The following is a 15670-nucleotide window of genomic DNA, read 5'->3' as shown; positions in this document are numbered from 1 at the left end:
TCTCCTCCAGTCAAGATGCTACATGATTCCGTTTGCTTTGTCATGCTACTAACTATGTCATTATCTAAGATGTGATATTCTCCATATAAAATTGTGGGGTGCGTATTGCGCCCATGATCCTATGTGATGAAGAATATGTTTTAGATAATTAGTTCGTATCCACCAATAAAAGTGATATTCAATTCCGACACGTCTGTCTACAAGTCTTTCTTTAGAGTGTCATCTTTTTAACTACGCAGTAAAGTCTCTCCAGGATATAACCCAGAGAGCCATCGTCAGTCTATTGCAGCTTACTTCAAGTTGAGGTTTCAAAGTGATTTGATTACTTTTGTCAAATGACTACTAATTTTTATGCTTTTAAGGACTAATGAACCTAATGGGCTTAATGGGTTTCCTGGTCCTATGAAGTTTGGGAACTACTCTTATATGCGCTCTCAGATCGCCAAATGCGGCGACGAATTTCTCGCCAAACATTTTTGGCGAGAAACTCCACGGTGCCATATTATTATCTAAATTTTTTGTCTACATTTCGAACTTTAGGCCTAAAATGTCTCCAAAAACACGGTTTTCGCACATGCAAAAACCATATTTTAAACACAGAATTTAAGCTAAAAATCCGAAAAAAAAAAAAAAAAAAAAAAAAACATTTAGATAGCAAAAACGTAAAGTTTCTAACCAAAAATATTTGACAAGAATTCATGTACACAGGGATATGTTTTAAATTTAAAACAAAATCTACGAATTGCACAATCTAGGCAACGAACTACGCACACCTCGCTTTAATAAATTAACATAACAACAATAAATTTCAAAAAATACCATATACACAGCATCCTGTTTAAACTTAAAAAAAAAAAAAAAAAAAAAATCTACGAATTGCACAATCTAGGCATTGCGCACAAATCAACAAAATAAACTAAAATTACAAACAATTCAAAAACAACAATAAAAACAGAAATGCATAGTAAAAAAAAAACAATGGACATAACATTCTACAAAATAAAATGCACTTACCGTAATACATTCGTTAATAAAATTTCGCCAATCACACAACGTCTGTGAACAAAAGTGCTACGATTTTGCTATATGACATCTCTTTCTGCGATTCAAAATTTCGAAAGTAACGATAAAAACTTTCTCAAAAGTTAACTCACTACACGAAATCCACGATCCAAATCTTAAACTCCGCTGACAGCCACATACTTTACCAGCAAGCATTTAACTGCAAATCCACACAAGAACTATCAGAAAGCCCTTCTTCGTCCGAGTTCTCATAGCAGCTCCACATTTTCGACTTCGCTTTAAAAGTCCCACAAAAATTCCAAAAATACACTTCGATCCTCATACACACATCCGTATACAAAAGACTCGTTAACAACTTCAACATCGTACCTTTTAATACTAAATTTACTTTCCACACAATTTAAAATACACAACTGAAATCTTGCCACCACGTCTATCATTGCAACATAGGCCATTTCAAAACACGCACGACACGAACCAATGAGCAATTAAACCACTACAGCAAAAGGGTTAAGTTTCAACGTCAAATGGGTTGCCATACAAACAACATCGCCCCCAAAACTACCGTAATCGCGCCAAAAACCAGCGCAGAACATATTTCGTCACATTTGGTGATCTTAGGGCAAATATAAGAGTAGAGCCGAAGTTTGGTTAATGAGGAGTTCTCCATATAAGGAAACAAATATATGTAGTTTGTGAAAATGCTAACACTTTTCTTAAGAAATACGTATACAGTGAAACCTAAATATTTTAACTAGCGGGAAAATTAATAAACCCGCGCGTACTGTATTCTCATCCTACAGTAAAATACAGAATTTTAAACAGTTAAAAGACATTAATGAAAAATATATTAGTTTACCAATTAGTAGTAGTAAAAAACTCAGAGAAATCTTATTAATCATGCAGAGACATCATGTGCACCAAACTGAAACTGGCTCGTATAAACGTTACACATGGGGATAACCAAGAAAATGCTCACGCAGCCAATCCGTTCGTCTGGAGTCGCACCCATGTCGGAACTACCAGCGTTCAGCGATTTTACCGCTTGGCCACTGGTGGGCCTCTTAGTTCTACTTAGCGTTTATGTAGCAATCTAATGAATACTAAGGAAAGAAATAAAGTATTGCGAAGTATTCCTCAATAAATGAATGTGACACCACAATTTAATGTTTAAAACAACTTTTATCAAGACACTAAAACGCATAAATAAATTAGAAAACGGGCTGTAAAAATTAAGATCTGTAAGAAAAGCAAAATGGATCAAAATTTATAACCCCTTTTTTCCTATAAATGTTTCTGCATTAGAAGGAAAAAAAATGGGTTCCAATCCAAGCATTTAGGACCTAAGACCATAAAATTACCGAAAACAAAACCTACTCGATAAAACTGCGAAGAAAGAAGGGGTGGAATCCATTTCGGGGACGGGGGATAAAAAAGAGCTCTGCTCCACCATCGCCATTTTAGTTTGCGAAGGAAAATAAATTATCCCCTTTTTTTGACCGAAGTTTTCTTTCCTTTCTTTGATTCGTTCACTTTCTACCCAGTTGGTTACAACTACCTTCTGGAAAACGATGGACTTTACGTCGAAATTGGTCATTGGACGGCTAGCCACTGGAAAAATAAAAACAAGATGTGGAGAAATAAAGCGGGGCCGAGCATTCTCCAGCCATCGATTGCAGTAAAATCATTGCGTTCGACGCCTCAATCCGTCATTTCCTGCTTTACGGTAGAGAGTGAGTTAAGTTTGAATATATGCTTCTTGGAAGGCAACAGTTTCTTTTTTTGGAGGGCAACAGTTTGGCGAAAACCTATAAACAGCTAGAGCTCAGTATTGAAAAAAAAAAAAAAATTCTTATAGGCCTTCATGGCCTTAAAAAATGTGCAGCGACTACAGAAATACCTGAGACATTACACTCTTTTAATTCATTAAAAATTATAAATTTTCAACCTTCAGTGCTAAACTCGGGGCCATTTTAAGTTTAAAACAGCTGCCAAAAAAGAGCATTTTACAAGAATCTGTTTCTCCACGATCTTTCGGTTTCCCATCACCATCAAGAACTTGAACTTCAACCATGTTTCTGAAAGCTGAGAGCACGAGATTTATGTCCTGATTTTAATGAAAATACAGCTTCAAACATCTTATAAACAGCTATTACTCTTTTCACAAGAAATAATAAAAGTATAGGGATTAAAGAGCGAGTGGAATTTTTGTTTATTTATTTCGACTAATACCATTTACGTTAAATTCACCTAACTTATCAGTTATGTGCAGGTGTTCAACTCTGTTGGGAAAAAGAGTTATATCGCTATTTTTTTTTTTTTTTTTTTTTTTTTAAGGGGAGGGCGGTTTTATTCTTTCCAATTTTAGAAAATTTCTTATTGTTTTACCCATTTTTTAAATTGTTTACTCAATTTCTTATTTTATTTCTTATTTTATTTTTACGCGCGTTTGTCCAGCGTGATCTTTATAAACACTGGTTTTGTTTAAGTGTGTCGGGAACTCGCTCTTAACCAAATAACTTTAAATCACATGAAAATAACATTAAATGGGAAAATTACGTAATAACGCAACCGGTTTCGAGTAATTTGGTAATTGTTGTCTAAAGAAATAGAATACTGTCATAACTACAAAAAGTAAGTAAAAATATGTAAGATTTCAGATTTTAACGGTCATCCAAAACGATTTGTTAAGGTATTTTACGTTCTCGCTGAGCTCTCTGTCTACCAGCCTTGCTCATGCACTCAGCCCTCCCTTTTTTTCAGCCCAAACAGGCGTTAGCCCAGAAGGGCTATTAGCTCAAAACGGCACTTTCCGTTGAATCACAATAAAAGTCTTAATCACTTCTCAAATTATTACACCCAAATATTATCGGCGTGCGCATTGTAAAAAATTAAGGTACTTAGAGCCATCAAATTTTGAATAAATTAATCCTCCACCCGAACGTGGGCACCTGGAAGGCCGAATTTTAAATTTGTTTTATTATATCTTTCATATTCTGTGAAATTTTATCGAATTTTTGATTAAGAAACTCAACGATTTCAAAGCGAGCAAAGGCAACACGGTACGGAAAATATCAATTTCATCAAAACTGCGGGAGACTGCTATAGGAAATTCTGAAGATGTACTGTTTTTAAATATTTTGTGATATTGCTATTGAATTGAATGTTATTTGGTTTAAATACGAAGAACATGGTATTTAATAAATAAAGGTCATACACAAAACGTTAAAAAAAACGCACCTTTAGGAGTAATATAAAATCTGAAAGCTTTCAGATTTTTTACTATTATCAGATTGAAATTATGTTTTTCCTCTGTGAGGTGCTTTTACATTTATTATTAAGAAATGTTTTCTTCTTCGTATTTACGCCACATGCACTCCAACAACAAAATCTCAAAATCTGCAAAAGTTGCTTAGCAGCGTATGTTTAGAATTCCCGATGCAGTGTTAGATTTTGACATATGACATATATTTTCATATATTTTTCGCTTTTCTCTTCATCATATCAGTATTCAGTTTTCTGAGTAAGATGGCTAACTTTTCTCCCTTTCTATTGTTAATTTTTTATGTACTAACTTTATTTATTAAATATCACGTTCTTCACTCTTATGCCATATAAAATCCAATTCAACCACAAAATCAAAAAATTTAAAAAAAAATCTGAAATGTTTCAGATTTTAAATTACGTCCAAAGGGGCGTTTTTTAACATTTTGTGTGTTACCTTTCTTTATTAAATATCATGTTCCTCGCACTTAAACCATAAGATCCAGTGCAACAGCAATATCGCAAAATAGTTTTAAAACGAGCATATCTTTAGAATTTCCGATACAGAGACTCACGCGCTGGAGATAAAAATGTTTTTTCTGCACAACGTTGCCATTGCTCGCTTTGAAATCCTTGAGTTTGTTAATCAAAAATTCGTCAAAGTTTTAAAAAATAGGAAATCGATCATAAAACAAATTTCAAATTTCAAATTTGGTCTTCCACATGCTCATATTCGTTGGAGGATTACGTTATTCAAAATTCGATGACTCTATGTACCGTTATTTTATGACAATGTGAGAAATATACATACATTTACGCAGATTTTCATTATTTAATTTCTTCAAATATAATGCAGGACTCTAACATTTTATGGCAACAGTTTGAAAAGTGAAACGACATTTATCCGTCCGACGCAAAATGCCAAAACGAAACTAATAGTCCTTCGGGATTCAAATCCCTTTGGACTAAAAAGAAAATATTTAAAAAGAGCATATTTTTAGAATTCCCGAAAGAGTGGTAGAGGTTGCCGTATATCCTTTCGTATTTTGCATTATTATTTTTAAAAAAGCCGCCTGAAATAGTTATGATAAAAAGGCAAAAGTATACAATAATTTTGATGAGTTCAGCCAGTGTAATGTCTTAAAAATATTGACTATTTTAAATTAAACATCTCATAATTGTAATGCATTTTATTTCAATCAATTAAATTAAGGAGCAGAAAAATATTCTTAAGAAGTGTGTTTGTTGGTTTTAAATCGCTCGGTTTATTATACAATAATATTTCAGATTTAATATCAAAGAATCCTAGGCTAGCGAATGGCTACACACTAGCGCGTGAAAGATAAATGTATATTATTTTCGGCCGCGACAACACATTCCTTTCATATAGCCGAGTTTGTTAATTAAAACTTAAAGCTTAAACATATCACATATTTTTCCAAATGGTAACAGTCTTGTGAGCTGGAGATGAAAATGTTTTATTTCTGAAAAGTGTTTACTGCTCGCTTTCAAGTAGTTGAGTTTGTTAATCAAAAATTCGTTAAAGTTTTACCAAACTTGAAAATAGTATATGGTAATATGCAGAACACTAGATTATAGACACATATATATGCAGAACACTAGATGACTTTCTCCTATCGTTCTTTCAGAACTGAACATCTTTTAAGATGTATAATTGTTCAATTTGATGAAATGAAACTTACAGACAAATTCTGTTTTGAATGTTTATACACTACAAAGAGACCTTTTCTCAATGACTGGAAATACTATAACGTTGCGCGCCTCTAACTAGCACGCAACCAAGAGGTGACTGTGAAAGCTTGTATAAACCACAGAGTCTTATAAAGGGTTTAAGTCCCTTTTTATTCAACGTAATAAATTACAATGGCGTCCTCTTGACGCTTACAGACTGTGCCCACTAGGCAGTCAAATAAAAATAAGAACCTGAAAAGAAAGTAAAGACAATATTCTAACTACGAGGCTCTCTAAAATAACTAACTCACCGCGTTTTACAAATACCGCAGCTAATTCAGCAGACTTGAAGCTCACTGGAACAATTGCAACTACTTCCCGCCAAGCACATAGGCCGCAACGCGGGGTTTTTCAATTCTCGATTTCTACCTCCGCGCTCGCTAAGTAAGAATAATTCTCTCACCGAACTCGTTTCCTTCTATTTAAATCATACTACTTCCGCTGATAATTTGATTCCTTGCGCGTTCTACTCAAATTTACATATTCTGGCATTGGCAGTTCCAGGGGAAAGTAAGGCTTGACAGGAAAGATAGTTTAAACTTAAAATAAATGTTAGTTAAAATAAATATAAACCCTACATTTGCCGCTGCCAGAATTTGGAAAACTTGGAAGCAGGTCCTACAAACGACCTGTTGTAAGTTTATCTAATTCTGAACTAACTGGCGAAAGCCTCGTTTACACAAAAAAAAATCTTATGTAACAATTATATATTAAAATTCTGTTAGTCGTTACAAAGCTTTCTTCTTACAGCAACTTTTCCTGGACTTCATCAATCAATCTTGGTCTTTCCTTCCAGCATCTGGAAGGAATAAGTATCAGTATCTTTCTACATACATTATAATTTACACTTTCTTGACACAATAAATTTTTGTTTTTAACGTTTCGTTTTTCTTAGTTATTGCTTACTTCACATTCATTCAATTTTTCAAGCATTAATTTAACTTTACCCTGGCTCTCCACCATGTGTGGTGTCAAACGGGAATATTCGTGTTTTAGTCTTACAACACTTCCCCTAACCACCATGATTTGTTAGAATTCAGCAACCAAATAGACACACCTTACTCGACATTCTACAACTCAATGAGCTACTTTAATATTCTTAAAAATTCAAATGTAGGCGGAGAACCCTACAAAACACATTCATTCTAACTTCCCCCTCATTCATCTTTAAACATGCAGGCTTTCGCTCTAAAGCATGACTTTACAGTTTAATACTTAAATTTTGACTTCATTGCTTTTAAGCATTCACTTTTAGCATCTACAATTTTATGCTTCTAGACTAAATTCTACTTTTACATAACATGCAAGTATTTACATACATTTACAAAAGTTTAATACATATGCTTTTTACAATTTACCATAAAAATGAATAAGAGAAAATAAATTTTTACTTTACTCATTCTTCGCCAAGCTGGCGGTACTGAAACTAAAATTCTTATTAGTACAAGAATACGAAGTTATTTTTATCTCCGGCCAAATTTTGGCTTTAACATAACAGAATTAGTCTTTCGACCAACAGAAAATGCTTGTTTTTAGCTTTTACACTTAAAGAAAATAATACTTTTGCCTTAGCTAAATAAAGTAAAACAAAACTAAGTCTCAACCGAGACATATTGACTTTCGTCAAAACATAGAACTTCGTACTTATGCATAACATTTCGGAACAAAACAGAAAGAAAAATTTATAGAAGGTTTTAACTTATCTTTGAGTTTTCGATGCTTGAAATTCCGTCATCCGTTTTTGACAAAATTGATCCCAAGTTAGAGGTGTCATGGATGTCAATCTTCTCCTTATTGATCTCCGAGTGTCGTCCCCGTTGCTCTTTCTTTTGCGTCCTCTACATGCTGGCCTCTTGACGGAGTAATCGTCTGGTTGTTGGCCTTTGCGTTTTTGCCTGGGACGGCTGGTGTTGACGTCCTCCGGTCTGGAGTCCTTCTTGAATTTCTTCTGTTCGTCGTAATTTTGTGCCTCCTGTTGTCGTTTCAGTTTCCGGAACGGCGGCCTTGCTGGCACCTGACTCTGTGGCCGTGTGCGCGTTCTCCTTGATGTGTAATTTCTCCTGCCATCCTTTGTAGGTGGTGTTTTCGTCTTTACCACGGTTTCTTTACCCGGTTCATCTGTATTTTTGTTTTTCTTAAACGACGGAGTTTGAAAATCCTTTTTCCTTTTTGATACCGACGTCCGGGTTGTAGAAGTGCTAGGTCTCTCTTCAGTTCTCCGTTTCTTGGGTGGTGGAATAGTTGTTGCAGTCTCTGGCCCTTTTATTTCGTTTAGACTTGAGTCCTGCAAGAAACTTTTAAGGATTTCAAAATCATTTGGATTATAGTATTTTTTCACCTGGTCGGGACTTGCTTTACAGATTTCCCCTCTCTCGTTTTTAAGATATAAGACTACTCCTTTGATTTCCTGAATTGCATAGGGACCTTCAAACTTTGGAGCTAGCTTTGCCATAAAATTGTCTGGGGCACTTGATAAAGAAAATTTCCGTTTCAATACTTTATCCCCAACTTTAAAATCTGCTTCACGGCGTTTTCTATCATAATATAACTTCTGTCTATTTCTTGCCGTATCCGAGGTTTTAAGCGCCTGATCAATTAGCTTTTGCACGTCCTTTTGTCTAAATTCCTGCTCTCTGTTGCACAAAGAATAATTTATCTAAAGGCGTAATTAACTTTCTGCCTAAAAATAATTCTGCTGGAGTTTTTCCCGTAGTATCATGATGTGCCGTTCTTAAAGCATAAGATAATTCATTTATGTAGCCATCCCAGCGCTTGTGATGTGTGCTAACGTAACTGCGAATTATTTTTACAATGTTTTTATTAACTCTTTCTGCTATGTTAGCCTGTGGTCTATACGGAACCATTTTGATATGGCGTATGCCAAGTCCATTGCATATGTTTTCAAATATTTGACTAATGAACTGTTTTCCGTTATCGCTAATGACTTTTATCGGTGCACCGTATTTTAAAATGTATCTGTGTAAGAATGCATCTGCGACTGTTTTGGCTGACGCGCGTTTAAGTGGAACAATTTCTATCCATTTTGAAAAATGATCTACTATTACTAAAAGAAAACGATTTTTATTTAACTCGCTCTGGGGGAAGGGACCAAGGAGATCTATGCCTAAAATTTCATTCGGAAATGTAGCGCGAATGCTATTTAAGTACCCGGCCGGGCTGTAATTAATATCATTTATTAACTGACATTGATTGCAGGACCTGACATACGCCGTTACTATTTTGTATAATTGCGGGAAATATACCGCCTCGCGTACCCTTTTTATAGTCTTTCTGACCCCGAGGTGGCCCGCTGTTTTTTTTTCGTGCAACTCCTTCAAAATGCTTAATCGAAGCGAGGCTGGGATGACTGGCTTATACTCAAGATTTTCGTTTGTTGTTTTCGTATAGAATAATAAATTATCTATTATTTCATAGTTTTTTGCTCTATTTCTTATCGCATCGATATCTGTATGCTCAAAGCTTTCGGGGTCTTTCAAATAAGCATAGATATTTCCAAATTCAGGATCAGCTTTCAGTTCAGTAATAACCGTATCTCTAGAATCTAAAATTTTTGAAGTCAACACAGCGCATTTAAGTTCATTACCTTCATCGTCCAGTTTTATACGAGAAAGTGCGTCAGCTACATTGTTTTCCTTACCCGGTTTATATTTTATTGTGATATTATATTCTTGGAGTTTTAAAGCCCATCTTATTAACCTGGGCGTTAGGTTTTTTCCCGAGTAAAGTCTACCAACAGCCGCATGATCCGAAAAGACTGTTACTGGCGATTTGCTGAAATAAACTCGAAATTTGTGTACAGCCATTAATACGGCTAATGTTTCTCTTTCTGTAGCTGTATAATTCCTTTGTGTTTGATTCAATGTTTTACTAAAAAATGCCAGCGGATGGTTATTTTGCATAAGAACCGCACCCACCGCATAGTCTGATGCATCTGCCGCAATTTCCAGGTTTTCGTCCCCCTCAGGGAATTTTAAAACAGGGGCATTAATAAGCGCTTCTTTTAATCTTTCAAAAGCTGTGTTCGCTTCCGCTGTCCACGTAAATTTACTCTTTTTTCTTTTGATTACTAAGAGTGGTTCAACAATATTTGCGAAATCTTTTATGAAAGATCGATAGTAAGAACATAGTCCAAGGAAAGACGAAAGTTTCTTGGCGGTGTTGGGCGGTGGGAAATTCTTAATAGCTTTTATTTTTGAATCTTGCGTTTCTATACGCTTTTGCGAAATTTTATAACCGAGATATTTAAGTTCTTTAGTTGCGAACTTGCATTTTGAGGCGTTAATTGTAAGACCGGCCTCTTTTAATAATTTAAAAACTTGTTCGAGGTCATTAATGTGTTGTTCCAACGTATTACTCGTTATAATTATATCATCTAGATAAATTAAGGTTGATTTTCCTAGGACAGGCTTTAGAACAATGTCCATAGCTCTCTGGAATGTTGATGGAGGCCCCACACAACCCAAAAGGCATGCGTAAAAATGCATAAGTGCCCGATTTTGTTATAAACGCGGTTTTATGTATATCTTCGGGTCTCATAGCTATTTCATAGTAGCCAGACGTTAAGTCCAAAGTAGACATATATCTCGTCGATTTGATCTGTCTAATGATCTCGTCTATAACCGGCAAAGGGTAAACTGGAAATTTAGTTATGCTATTTAATTTTCTATAATCGATAGCAAACCTCCAAGCCCTTTTATCCGAAGGAGGAAACTCGTTCTTTTTCCTACATAGTACGACTGGACTCGCGTACTCACTATTTATGGGCGTTATTATTTTATTCTTTAACATCTCCTGAATATGTTCTTCGGTGATTAAGTCTTTTTGTTTATCATAGCGATACGGTTTAGTCCTACAAAGTTTTTCGGCATTTAATTGAATCTTGTGAGTCACGATCTGACAGTTTCCCGGTTTTTCTGAAAACAAATGAGAAAAATTACTCACCACTTGCTGTATTGCTTTACTTTCCTGGTCATTCAAATGGCTAAGGTACAATTCAGGTGTCTCCACCGGTTCCACCACCCTCTGGTCCATCTCCAGCACCACGGAACTATCTTGAAAATTTAATTTGGCCCTCGCGGCCCTTAAAAAGTCTATACCTAAAATAAGAGAGTGTTGGAGGTCTTTCACCACAAAAATTAATACTTTGAGATTTTCCTCTTTTATCTGTAAGTTTAATGATACTTTCCCGATGCAGTGACATGTTTTTCCTTGCGCCGCTATAATTTCCGTATTTCTGGTTTTAAAGAGTCGTATCCTAAAAAAATTCTTTTTGAAGAACTTTTCACTCATGAAATTTCCTTCTGCCCCTGTATCCATGAGGGCTTCTACTGGTACATCGCCAACCAGGACTTGTATAATTGGTAGCTGTGAGTTTTTTACGATGACTGTATTTAGATGTCTATTTGAGGGTTTTTCTAAAACTTCCGGGGTCTGGACCCTCCCTTTCACAGGCCCCTCTAGTCGTTTAAAGCTTTCCTTTCAATCTGTGTCTTCTGGGTACGCGGATGCTTATTTTCAAATTTTCTTTTTGGGCCTTGACCTTCGAGTTTCCATGCGTTAGCTTGATAGTTCTTTCCCCCATACGAGCGATTTCCATTTCTGGTTTCCTCCTTCCTTCTGGTACTTTGAGAATATGTTTCCCCTCTCGCTCTTTCCGCTATTCTGCAATTTTGAAATTTCACCGCCAATTCGAAAAGTTCCTGCAATGTGGTTGGGTTTCTAATTTCAAAGTAGTCTTGAACAGCGGGTAACAATCTTGGAAATTTTATTTCAATAATCTCCGCATCGGGTTTCTTGCCATACAGCATATCCGTTAGCTTGATTTTTCGTAAAATAAAGTCCGTTAATTGTGCTGTATCCCGTTGATAGAAACTATATAGCTCGGCTTCCAGCCGTGCGCGATCTTTCACTATGGGGAAGGCCTTTACTAACGATTTTTTGAAATTTTCAAATGTATACGTCGGGCTTCCAAATTCACCTAGAAGAAATTTGCCTATATTTTTCCACCATAGCGCGGCCTGTCCTCTTAGTGCTGATGTGGCGATGGCAACTTTTTGTCTTTCAGGCACAGTGTAGAGCTGAAAGTGGTTTTCTATACCTTCGAGAAATACCGCCACCGAATTTTTTCCGTCGAAATAGACGTTTGGCTTGATTGATGCTCTCAAAGTCTGGACCAGGTATCCAAATCCTTCTAACTGCGTTGTCATTTCTTGGTGTTGTCCAGCGGCTTCCATCCAATTTTCGGCCATTTCAGTTCGATAAGTGTTCGGGCGCCAATATAACGTTGCGCGCCTCTAACTAGCACGCAACTAAGAGGTGACTGTGAAAGCTTGTATAAACCACAGAGTCTTATAAAGGGTTTAAGTCCCTTTTTATTCAACGTAATAAATTACAATGGCGTCCTCTTGACGCTTACAGACTGTGCCCACTAGGCAGTCAAATAAAAATAAGAACCTGAAAAGAAAGTAAAGACAATATTCTAACTACGAGGCTCTCTAAAATAACTAACTCACCGCGTTTTACAAATACCGCAGCTAATTCAGCAGACTTGAAGCTCACTGGAACAATTGCAACTACTTCCCGCCAAGCACATAGGCCGCAACGCGGGGTTCTTCAATTCTCGATTTCTACCTCCGCGCTCGCTAAGTAAGAATAACTCTCTCACCGAACTCGTTTCCTTCTATTTAAATCATACTACTTCCGCTGATAATTTGAATCCTTGCGCGTTCTACTCAAATTTACATATTCTGGCATTGGCAGTTCCAGGGGAAAGTAAGGCTTGACAGGAAAGATAGTTTAAACTTAAAATAAATGTTAGTTAAAATAAATATAAACCCTACAATACCATAGATTAAATCATAGATTGTTGGAATCCTGATGCAATCTCTTCCTAAAGCTCCATCAAGAATGATTTAAAATTCTTGTTTCACCATACAACCTTTTGCCCTTCGAAAAATCAACGGCAGGCGGAAATCTGGATCGCATAGCTTTATCCAAATCAAAGATACCTCGGTTACTGATTAAATATAATATCGATAATTCATTAGGTAACAATCGAAATTCACTAGTCCATGGAATTATTAATATTCTTAAAATAATATATATCACAAATCTATATGTCACACTATTAAACACCCCTGTTTCTACTAAGTGTAATCTATTAAAATGACTCCCGTTCCGGTTTGAATAGACACTTTTCGCTATCTCTGAACGACAACGCGAAAATCAATAGAAACACACTGATTTAACGAACGCTAAGTGGCAACAGTGTGAACAAGGAACTTGCTATACATTTGTTTGATGCAGCTGTAATGCTACGAATGAGATGTTAAATAGATTCTAGATTAGATTAATATGTTTTTGTATTCTAATAAGTTCCCTTTTGAACTAGATTGAGTGTTGATTTAGATCAGAATACCGCTGAAACACACATGTAGAAATTTAGATGCCGCATTTAGAATTCTTGAAGAATTTTGTTACATACGCTCCGCCGTTATTGTCTATTGAACAACTCTATTACAAAATTAAATAGCATTAAAATTTTAGTTTGAAATAAGTTAATCTAATACTATGTCATTTAACAACAATGATAAGAAATTAAAATGCATTTAATTCAATTTTAGTGATACCCTAACCAAAGAATCATAGCAAATACTTTGAAGAAAATAATGAATGAGTTTTCTGTGCTATTAATGAAGTCATCTTATCTATAAAGCAGAAATTACGGAATTTTATGAAAATATTCTAAATGATGTATGCAAAGTAATTAATTTTTATTGGTATTAAATCAGTTGGCAAAACGTCTTTTAGTAGTTTTCCTATCGTTATTTTTGAAGAATATTAAATTCCACATACAGAATAAATGCACTGCAAAACACTTTATATTAGAAATTTTATACTTTTAATTTTTTTATGCGAGAAATTATTCAAACATAAAAAAAAGTCGAAAGAAGTACTTTTTAAACAATTTTTGTATTTAACAACACTGCATAGAAGAACGTTTTAATATATTTTTATTTATCTATAACGTGCTCCACCATTAGGCATTACAGGACTGAACTGGGCACCGCTGGGCAGGCTTCTGACATAAAGTTTAAAACCTAATGGAATAATGCCTATTTAGCGGCAGAAAACATTCCTATCCAGCAGCCACCACAACCAAGTAGTGGCTGACCGATCCGAAGGCATTTATTAGTATCACTCGCGTAAACTTTTGTGCAAAGACTATGGATAAATTACATAACACATCTTTTCACTTAGCGGACGTATCAATTCGTAAATAAAAATTATTTCATTATCAGAGAATCGTTACATAATCTAAAATAAAATGTGACATAGCCAGAGAAAAAATTTACACCTTGCCAAAGAAACAAAAAAAGACAGTTCTATATCTTCCGTTCTACTGGGCTGACTACATTGAACTTGCATTTTTCATGTCATGAAAGTGCGATTTAAGATATACTATATTTGATTTTTACGTAGCATTGTTCTAACGGAGGTATTCTGACACAAAATCATGCTTTTCTGGAATAACATATAGAGTTTCTTTCCCATATTTCGATTCTACGACTCAAATTATACCTAAATATAAAATTTTCTAAAATTTGATGAAAAACTTACAGAGTAATTTAAATATTTATTTTGTCACACTTTTTTCAGTTTGCGCCAAGGATAATTCACTTGGCGAAATTCTGAATTGATAGTAATCTATTTTCCTTTCCCTTTTGTCACTGTGCACGAGTGGGGAAAAAAGTTACATCATTCATACTTTCAAATCGTTTTTACAAAGCACTTGAAGCATATTCGGCGTTATTATCGCTTATAACAAATATACATAATTTCTAAACGCTTCAATACGTAAATTCAAGCATATTTTTGGGAATTTTTAATAATAAACTAATAATTTGCATTTACCCCTAGAAATAGATTTACTTTAAGACGATAGTAAAAATGTAATAGGTTATAATTCACTAAGTATGTAGAAAAGTTATAAAAATTACGAAAGTGTACAAATTTTATAAATAAAATCTGAAAATAGCTGCAAATTTTATTTGGGTTGAACGTAAATTCGAATTGTGAAAGAGGGATCAAGCAAAAGTCCAATTTTGTGTCAGAATACCAATTAGAACTAGTATATATAATTCTATTATATATATATCTTAAGTCACGCTTTCGGGACGTGAAAAATGTAAGTTAAATTTCGTTAATCAACATAGTAGAACAGGAGGTGTAGAATTATCCGATTTTTTGGCATGGTGTACATCATGATAAAAAAAAAAATGTGACAATGCAATAATGATATATCATAATCTAATGTAATAAAACAATAACAGTGTTTCACCGGTTGATGTCGTACTGCATTCAGCCATAAACTACGTTATACCAAAAATTAAAAAAAGTCACTAAGTACGATATCCAACCTAAATAAGAACTAAAGATAAAGAAAAAGGTAACACTAACGAAAACAGTGGCACTACGCTGAAATCGAAATCTAGTGTTCAGCGCATTTTACCGCTCTGCCACTGGTGGAAAAGTTTTAACATTCTAACCATATTAAACAATATTTTAAAACAAAAGTTGCATTCATTGTTTTATCACACTACCATCAGCT

General features: G+C 34.9%; 1 protein-coding gene across 1 annotated transcript in view; it reads left to right on the top strand.

Moving 5' to 3' along the window:
• The window catches only part of LOC118187358 (neurotrimin-like), a 554812-nt gene that overhangs the window by 265230 nt on the left and 273912 nt on the right, over positions 1–15670 (top strand). The gene's annotated exons all lie outside the window — the stretch shown is intronic.

The sequence above is a fragment of the Stegodyphus dumicola genome, chromosome 6 (genome assembly GCF_044657685.1).
Source record: "Stegodyphus dumicola isolate Sdum_Otavi_A_Nest chromosome 6, ASM4465768v1".
Lineage (NCBI taxonomy): Eukaryota > Metazoa > Arthropoda > Arachnida > Araneae > Eresidae > Stegodyphus > Stegodyphus dumicola.
Note: the sequence above shows the minus strand (reverse complement) of the source record. Positions and strands in the feature narration are given on the sequence as shown.